The sequence below is a fragment of the Triturus cristatus genome, chromosome 1_1, assembly GCF_964204655.1.
Source record: "Triturus cristatus chromosome 1_1, aTriCri1.1, whole genome shotgun sequence".
Lineage (NCBI taxonomy): Eukaryota > Metazoa > Chordata > Amphibia > Caudata > Salamandridae > Triturus > Triturus cristatus.
This window is the reverse complement of record NC_140579.1, coordinates 210477684-210486868: the sequence shown is the minus strand read 5'-3', so window position 1 is coordinate 210486868 and position 9185 is coordinate 210477684. Positions and strand designations below refer to the sequence as shown.

General features: G+C 60.5%; 1 protein-coding gene across 7 annotated transcripts in view; it reads left to right on the top strand.

Annotated features, from left to right (window-relative positions):
• The window catches only part of CDK18 (cyclin dependent kinase 18), a 1155230-nt gene that overhangs the window by 988777 nt on the left and 157268 nt on the right, over positions 1-9185 (top strand). The window lies entirely within an intron of this gene.

Sequence of the window (9185 nt, the reverse complement as noted above, 5' to 3'; positions counted from 1 at the left end):
GTCCCGGGGAAGCCCCGGGCCGATTGATGATCGAGCGGCCCTCAGACAGACATAGCCCCGGGAGGAACCCGGGGCCGCAAGGTGCCTTCGAAGTGTCGATGATCAATGTGATCAAAATCGGGGAGGCAAATGGACCCTCATCGGGACTTCCAGGCAAGCCCAGCCATCTGGTCACCCCATTGGAAAGCATTGCGCGCGACCAGATGGCCGAGGGGATAGGCACGACCAGATGGCTGAAGGGATAGGTGCGACCAGATGGCCGAGGAGACAGGCGTGACCAGATGGCCGAGGGGAAAGGCGCGACCAAATGGCCGGGCTCGAAAGGGAAGCCATCTGGTCGCTCTGTGCCCCAACAAAAGAGTGAGCGGGTGCCGGGGCATGGGGGACCGGAGGCCCAGGGCCCCAGCTGGGCCCCAGCAATGGAGGCTGCGTAGGGGACCCGACGGGCCCTCCGACCCGGGGCCCGCGGACACCTTGACAAGCAGGGGAGGCCTGCACGGGACCAACAGACCCCTGTCCCGGGCCCTTGGCAGAACGGCAGGCAGGAGGATGGGGCCCAGGGCCGGAGCCCCTGACCCGGGGTCCGGCGGGGGCCCTGGACCCAGCCGAGGCTCCCAGGCCCGAAGACCCAGCCGAGGCTCCCTGGGCCCGCCGGACCCCGTCCAGGGCACCCTGCCATGCGGCAGGCCCCAGGACGGAGCCCGGGGTGGGGAGGGTGCCCTCCCCGGTGCCCTCAGGGGCCTTTGGCAGTGCCGCAGGCCGGGGGACGGAGCCCAGGGCCAGAGCCCCTGACCTGGGGCCCGGCGGGGCCCCTGGTCCCAGCCGGGGCTCCCAGGGCCGGAGGCGCTGGGGAAGCCTCCCCGGGCCCACCGGACCCCGTCCAGGGCACCCTGCCATGCGGCAGGACCCAGGACGGAGCCCGGGGTAGGGAGGCCGCCCTCCCCGGGGCCCTCAGGGGCCCTGCCCAAGCTCCTGAACCCAGCCAAGCAAGGGGAGGCTACCCGACCACAACGGAACCCCGTCCCGGGCCTTTGGCAGTGCCGCAGGCTGGGGGATGGGGCCCAGGGCCAGAGCTCCGGACCCGGGGCCCGGCGGGGCCCCTGGACCCAGCCGGGGCTCCCAGGCCCAGAGGCGCAGGGGAAGCCTCCCTGGGCCCACCGGACCCAATCCAGGGCACCCTGCCACGCGGCAGGACCCAGGACGGAGCCTGAGTTTGGCAGGCCGCCCTCCCCAGGGCCCCTAGGGGACCGGCCAGAGCTCCTGAACCCAGCCAAGCAAGGGGAGGCTCCCCGGGCCATAACAGAACCCCGTCCCGGGCCTTTGGCAGTGCCGCAGGCCAGGGGATGGGGTGCAGGGCCGGAGCCCCTGACCCGGGGGGGCCCCTGAACCCAGCCGGGGATCCCAGGCCCGGAGGCGCAGGGGAAGCCTCCCCGGGTCCGCCGGACCCCGTCCCGGGCACCCTGCCACGCGGCAGAACCCAGGACGGAGCCCGCGGGAACTCGTTTGGGCACCCTGCCACGCGGCAAGACCGAGGACGGAGCCTGGGGTGCGGAGGCTGCCCTCCCAGGGGCCCCTGGACCCAGCCCAGCAGGGGGAGGCTTGCCGGGTCTCATCCAGGGCAGCCTGCCACGTGGCAGGCCCCGGGACAGACCCAGGGCTGGGGCGGCATCCTGGCCGGTCCAGCTGCCGGCTGAGGACCGCTAGGCCGAGAGTACCCTGTCCCTTGTAATCTGGAGGAAGGCTACCCCCCCTTTCTGGTAACCCGCGCACTTCGATTGACGGAGGGGACCCTAGGGGCAAACGCGCCCGGCCTCCTAGAGCTCTGGCTGGGATCTGGGAGGCAAATGGACACTCATCTGGACTTCCAGGCCGACCCGGCCATCTGGTCGCCTCATTGGAAAGCATTGCGCGCGACCAGATGGCCGAGGGGAAAGGTGCGACTAGATGTCCGGCACCTGAAAGGACTCCCGTCTGCTCGCCCCGAGCCGAGCCATAGCGGTAGGGCTCCCGCCTGCCCACCGACGCAGGGCTCGGGGGCTCTGCTTCCCGGGGGGCTCGGGGACCCCGGCTGGGCCTCAGGCACTTGGAGGACCACCGGAGCTCTCGGGCCCGGGCAAGGACTGCCCGGGACCCGTGGAGCCCGTCCCGGGCACTTTGCCATGCCGCAGACCGGAGGAGGGAGCCCCGGACGCCTAGGAGGATGTTGCCCGGGCATAGCCCATCTGGTCTCCGGCAAAGAACCACCAGCCCTGGAGGGGTGTTCCGGCATACCCTGCCCCTACTAATCAGGAAGAAGGCTACTCACCTTTCTTGTAACCCGTGCGCTCCGAGTGACGGAGGGGACCCTAGGCGCGGACGCCCCCGACCTCCTGGAGCCCTGATGGGGATCCGGGAGGCAAATGGACCCTCATCGGGACATCCAGGCTGGCCCGGCCATCTGGTCGCCCCATTGGAAAGCATTGTGCGCGACCAGATGGCCGGCACCTGAAAGGACTCCCGTCTGCCTGCCCAAGCTGAGCCATAGCGGTAGGGCTCCCCGCTGCCCACCCACGCAGGGCTCGGGGGCTCTGCTTCCCTGGGGGCACGGGGACCCCGGCTGGGCCTCAGGCACGGGGAGGACCATCGGAGCTCTCGGGCCCGGGCGCCCAGGGGAGGACTGCCCGGGACCCGTGGAGCCCGTCCCAGGCACTTTGCCATGCCGTGGGCCGCAGGAGGGAGCCCCGGACGCCAGGGAGGATGTTGCCCGGGCATAGCCCATCTGGTCCCTGGCAAAGGACAGCCAGCCCCGAAGGGGTGTTCCGGCATACCCTGCCCCTACTAATCCGGAGGAAGGCTACCCACCTTTCTTGTAACCCACACGCTCCGAGTGACGGAGGGGACCCTAGGCGCAGACGCGCCCGACCTCCTGGAGCCCTGACTGGGATCCGGGAGGCAAATGGACCCTCATCGGGACTTCCAGTCTGGCCCAGCCATCTGGTCGCCCCATTGGAAAGCATTGCGCGCGACCAGATGGCCGGCACCTGAAAGGACTCCCCTCTGCCCGGCCTCAGGCACGGGGAGCACCACCGGAGCTCTCGGGCCCAGGCGCCCAGTGGAGGACTGCCCAGGTCCCGTGGAGCCCTTCCCGAGCACTTTGCCATGCCGCAGGCGGGAGCCCCAGACGCCTGGGAGGATGTTGCCCGGGCATAGCCCATCTGGTCCCCGCCTGAGAACGTCCATCCCCAGGAGGAGTATCCCAGCATACCCTGCCCCTAGTAATCCGGAGGAAGGCTACCCCCCCCTTTCTTGTAACCCGCCCGCACCGCGAGGCTCAGGGGACCCTAGGCAAGAACATGCCCGACCTCCTGGAGCCTTGGCTGGGATCCGGGAGGCAAATGAGCCCTCATCGGGACTTCCAAGCCGGCCCAGCCATCTGGTCGCCCCATTGGAAAGCATTGCGCGCGACCAGATGGCCGAGGGGAGTGGTGCGACCAGATGGCCTGGACTGAAATGATGCCAATCTGCCCGCACTGAGCCTTCGCGCTATGGTTCCCGCCTGCCCACGCAGGGCTTGGGGGCTGCAGGGCACGGGGCCTGCAGGGCTCGGGGGCTGCAGGGCTTGGGAGCTGTAGGGCTCCGGGGCTGCAGGGCTCCGGGGCTGCAGGGCTCCGGGCATGCAGGGCTCCGGGCATGCAGGGCTCCGGGCATGCAGGGCTCGGAGACCCAACGCTGGGCCTCAGGCATGGGAGGCCCGCAGGAGCTCCCGAGAACCGGACGCAAAGGGGACCCATGGTGCCTGTCCCGGGCACTTTGCCTTGCCGCGGGCTGGAGGAGGGAGCACCGGACGCCCCAGATAAGTGTCGTCCGGGCTTAGCCCATCTGGTCCCTGCTTGAGAACCGCCATCCCCTGGAGGGGCGTCCCGGCATACACTGCCCCTAGTAATCCGGAGGAAGGCTACCCCCCTTTCTGGTAAACCGTGCGCACCGAGTGACGGAGGGGACCCTAGAACCGGACGCACCCGACCTCCTGGAGCCCTGGGTGGGATCCGGGAGGCAGATGAGCCCTCATCGGGACTTCCAGGCCGACCCGGCCATCTGGTCGCCCCATTGGAAAGCATTGCGCGCGACCAGATGGCAAGGGGAGAGGTGCGACCAGATGGCCGGGACCGAAAGGACTCCCATCTGTCCAACACCGAGCTTTCGCGCTAGGGTTCCCGCCTGCCCACGCAGGGCTCAGGGGCTCCGCTTCCCGGGGGCTTGGGGACCCCAGCTGGGACTCAAGCCCGGGGAAGGACCACCGGAGCTCTCGGGGCCCGGATGCCCGGGGGATGACTGCCCGGGAACCATGGAGCCCTTCCCGGTTACTTTGCCATGCCGCGGGCCGGAGGAGGGAGCCCCGGATGCCTAGGGAGGTGTTGCCCGGGCATAGCCCATCTGGTCCCCGCCTGAGAACGGCCATCCCCGGGAGGGGTGTCCCGGCATACCCTGCCCCTAGTAATCTGGAGGAAGGCTACCCCCCTTTCTTGTAACCCACGTGCACAGCGAGGCTCAGGGGACCCTAGGCGCGAATGTGCCCGACCTCCTGGAGCCCTGGCTGGGATCCGGGAAGCAAATGAGCCCTCATCGGGACTTCCAGGCTGGCCCGGCCATCTGGTCGCCCCATTGGAAAGCATTGCACGCGACCAGATGGGCGAGGGGAGAGGTGCGACCAGATGGCCGGGACTGAAAGGACTCCCATCTGTCCAACCCCAAGCCTTCGCGCTAGGGTTCCCGCCTGCCCATGCACGGCTCGGGGGCTGCAGGGCACGGGGCCTGCAGGGCTCGAGAGCTGCAGGGCTCAGGAGCTGTAGGGCTCCGGGGCTGCAGGGCTCCGGGGCTCCAGGGCTCCGGGGCAGCAGGGCTCCAGGGCTCTGGGACTGCAGGGATCCAGGGCTGCAGGGCTCGGGGGGGCTCGTAGACCCCACGCTGGGCCTCAGGATTGGGAGGCCAGCAGGAGCTCCCGGGCCCGGATGCCCAGGGGACCCATGGATCCCGTCCTGGGCACTTTGCCTCGCCGCGGGCTGGAGGAGGGAGCCCCGGGGAAGTGTCGTCCGGGCTTAGCCCATCTGGTCCCCGCCTGAGAACCACCATCCCCAGGAGGGGTGTTCCGGCATACCCTGCCCCTAGTAATCCGGAGGAAGGCTACCCCCCTTTCTAGTAAACCGTGCGCACCGAGTGACGGAGGGGACCCTAGGCCCGGACGCACCCGACCTCCTGTAACCCTGCCTGGGATCGGGAGGCGAATGAGCCCCCATCGGGACTTCCAGGGCAGCCCGGCCATCTGGTTGCCCCATTGGAATGCATTGCATGCGACCAGATGGCCGAGGGAAAGGTGCGACCAGATGTCCGTGACCGAAAGGACTCCCAGCTGCCCGCACCGCGCCATAGCGGTAGGGCTCCCGCCTGCCCTTGCAGGGCTCTGTGGCTCTGCACCAGGGACCCTTGTCCCGGGCAGATGGACACTTGGCAGGCCGCAGGACGTGGGCTCCAAGGCCCTGACCAAAACTCAGGAGGCCCGGGGCCGGTCCCTGCTTCTCAACGCAGCCAGGCCGGGGAGATCGGGGAGCCTGCTCAAGCACGAGGGACCCCAGTCCCGGGCACACGGTCCCTCAGGTTGTGCGCTCGTTTTCCACAATTTCTTTCAAAATTGTGCTTAGTTGCGCTAGGCAAAGTCCTCCCAGTCCTACTCAGGACGTGCGCTCGTTTTCCACAATTTTTTTCAAAATTCTGCGTTGTGGCGCTACGCAAAGTCCGCCAAGCCCTACTCTTCACCACGGGGTAATGGAGCCGTACAGTGCCCTCCCGTGTCGGGAAAGCTGCAGAAGTGATCCCGCCGCAAACATATGGTCTGGTGTGCTGGTCCCTGCCTGCATCTCCATCTGCTATCCCAACGCACCCGGGGCCTTCTCCTACCTAACTAACCCTCCAAAAGGGGGCATCCCGGTTAGCGCCCCGGGAGTGGGTGAGGAAAAGCCACTCCGCTCTTAGGAAAAGATAAGGAGCTGACCCCCTTACATGATATGATGTAATGCCTAGAGTAATGATATAAGCGTGAAATGCTGACATCACTTTGGCCGCAGCTCTGCCAGCCAGGAAATTAAGTTAACTTTCCTTTTAGCTTATTATGTCCTCATCAAAAATTAAATAATTCCAAATGTAAACACTAAGATTTTTAAAACATTACATTTTACATCTTCTCCTTAAAAAGTTCTACTTCCTCTAATAATCAATGCGCAATGACGATCCGACCAAAACAATCGCCTACCAAAACGCTATGCCTCTCTCCAACTGATCTCCACAAACGGGTTTGCTTGGGGAAAGAAAAAATGCCGTAACCCTGGTAACCTGCGTGTGCAGTGAGACCTAATGCTCAAAATGCCTCTACTTCCCTTTCTGAAATGACCGTAAAACGCACGCGCGCACTCAAACGCTCTGCCGAAACTCGAAGAGACAGACTACTTCGAGGAAAAAAGATTCTCGCGCCCATACGCCATCACCCAAACTTGACCGCGAGCGCCCAATGGCAATCCTCTACCGTTGCCAGAAGTCTCTACAAACCTCTCTCAGTGTGACCAAAATCATTACCCAAGCCCAAAGACACTCCCCCCACATTTGCGCCAAACATTTAAATTGAAATAACCATCATGAAAAAACTAAAGCCCTTTCGAGCCACTACAAAAATCAATATCGTCCGCATTAAAAAAAACTCAAAACCCTCCCAAATATAACCAAACAAACTCCCACTCCCATATGAACGAGCTCCATACCCAATGAACATAACACTACCATCACTTCAAATTCACATTTAAAATTCCGTCATAGAACAAATGTACCATACAGTCTTCATAACAAAATCTCCATAACCTCTCTCCAGTCACCACAACACAAACTACCCCATGCCCCAATACCGCAAACAAGCTTCACACCCCAAAGAAACAAAGTATTCCTAATATGCACTTATCTCCTTGAGCAGCAGCAACAAAAGCCCTCACTAACTAAATTATGAAAAAATTCTGTCCTGCCAACGACCAGCCACCGGGAATACCACAAAATGGTGGCTGGTAGCACCAAAATGGTGACATAAATATCCCTTGGGCTATAAAATAGCCCAACCAGCCCAAGAGGCCGAAAAGTGGCGGAGCAGAGGCCTGCGCCGCTCCCATTCCCCAAACATCCTGACATCCTGGTGGGTAGACCTCCCTGCGCTGGGCTCGCCCCCAAGACCCCCTTCCGCAAAGATAAGTGGCCCACCCTCGCCATACAGGGGCGTATGTGAAATTTATCCAGGACTCTCAGCAGTTTCTACTGCCTTCAGTGTACCAAGCATTTTTTCACATAGTGCGAGTGAGGCAGTGGGAAATGCAAGTCAAGTAAAAGAAAAACCACTCCCGGCTCTACTCTTTTGTGATTGGGGATGTAATCAAAGAATTCTCTAAAGTTTCTATTCCAATCAATATTTGCACTGTCATGGGCGAAGCTTGAAAATAGCATTTCAACTGCGGAGTTTGTCAAGTAGCAGGGAACTCCTGTTTTGGTGAGAGGAGCACCGGCTGCTCCTTGGGAAAAGGTTTCTACAGGCCAGCAGCAGCCGAAAATAGCAGCAGCAGGATCAGCAATAAATAACCACATGTAACAGAAGAACTGGATTGGCTTCAGTGTCCATTAGGTCATTGTCAGAGGAGCCAGTTAAATGTGTAAAGCTCAAACGCTTTATTAGCGGCCCGACCACAGTTTATTGATGGACGTAAGTATGTGTGCATATATACACATACAGACATACATGTATCCCATGGAAAGGCCGCGATGCCCTGGCTTCTACGTTCCTCTGGCCAGCCCTGTGTTTTCCTCCAATGAGCTTGAGGTGCTCATGTCTTTAGGGTGCTGGTCGTCAAGGAAGCCTAGTACTGCTAACAGATGCCACCTAATGTGAGCTTCCACCCATAGTTGGCGTGGATATGTATGTATGTTGTTGTAAGCATGTGTTTCACAAGGAAGGGTGAAGAGTGAGGGTTTTCATTGGTTAGGTGCCTTTTCATGGTGTCTTCCTGCATATTATCTCTGTTCTATTGTGAATGAGATAAACTGGATACACCTTCGTTGGTATAGCCTCCCTAAACTGGGTTACTCTGTGAGTGGGAAGGCCTACTCTTTAGTGTGTCGTTCAGGTAAAGCTCAAAAAGCTCACGAGTTGTACACCTCGCCCCACTGCCTTATTTTGCACTCTCTCTTGCCTGCAATCCAAATCTACATCTTTTTTTTTTTTTTTTTTTTTTAAACCTTTATTGACATTTCAACCAAAGACAAGTATGGGCCTACAACCCCCGGGGCCGGCCGCTAAGCAGTTAGAGTAACAGAAAGCAAATTTTAATCACATGCAGCACCTCGGGGAGCAGATTCTCCATTTTAGTATACTCTTGGCCACTGAACATCACTAGTAGGAAACCAGGATATAAAAGGTTTTCATTTTATAATAGAGAATGGAAGGATCAGGTACCAAACAATTTCCCAGGAGCAAAAAATGGCAGGCAGAGTAGTAAACGTCAACAATAAACAGCAATCGATCAAGTCAATGTCGCTGAAACAGGAGGTTCAGGATGTGGAGGAATATCACGAGCAATTGCGCCTGCAGTCCCCTGCCCGAAGACCCAGAAAACACCACGGAAATTGAGGCACAGATGAAAAAGCAGTGATTGACAGCGAAGGAACCCTACCGTACTGACCCCAGAAAAGAAAAGACAAAGAAAGATAAGAGAAGAAAAAGGAGGTCATAGAAACAAAGAAAAAAAAACTAAAAAATCCCCTCCCCCAACCCCCCACCCTGCACCCCTGCAAATGACTACGGCTCCCCCCCCAGCAGTGTGCCTGTCGCCCTAGAACCAGACCCGAAATATAGAAGAAACAGGGAAAAAGGAGAAAGAAAGAAAACCCCACCTGACGGGGAAATGGAGAGATTAATAATAAACTGGAGGAGGGCCTTCAAACATGCCCCCGGCTTCTCCCTCCCGCACAATGTGTTCCTCCCCAAGGTAAACAGTAAACAACAAAAATCGACCATGTCAAAGAGAAATGGGGAGCATTATTCACCTACTACACTATTAGTTATGCCGTGAGAGCACGCATCCCCCGTGCCCGCCCGCCTATTAAATGACAACCTCTGAAGGATCAGC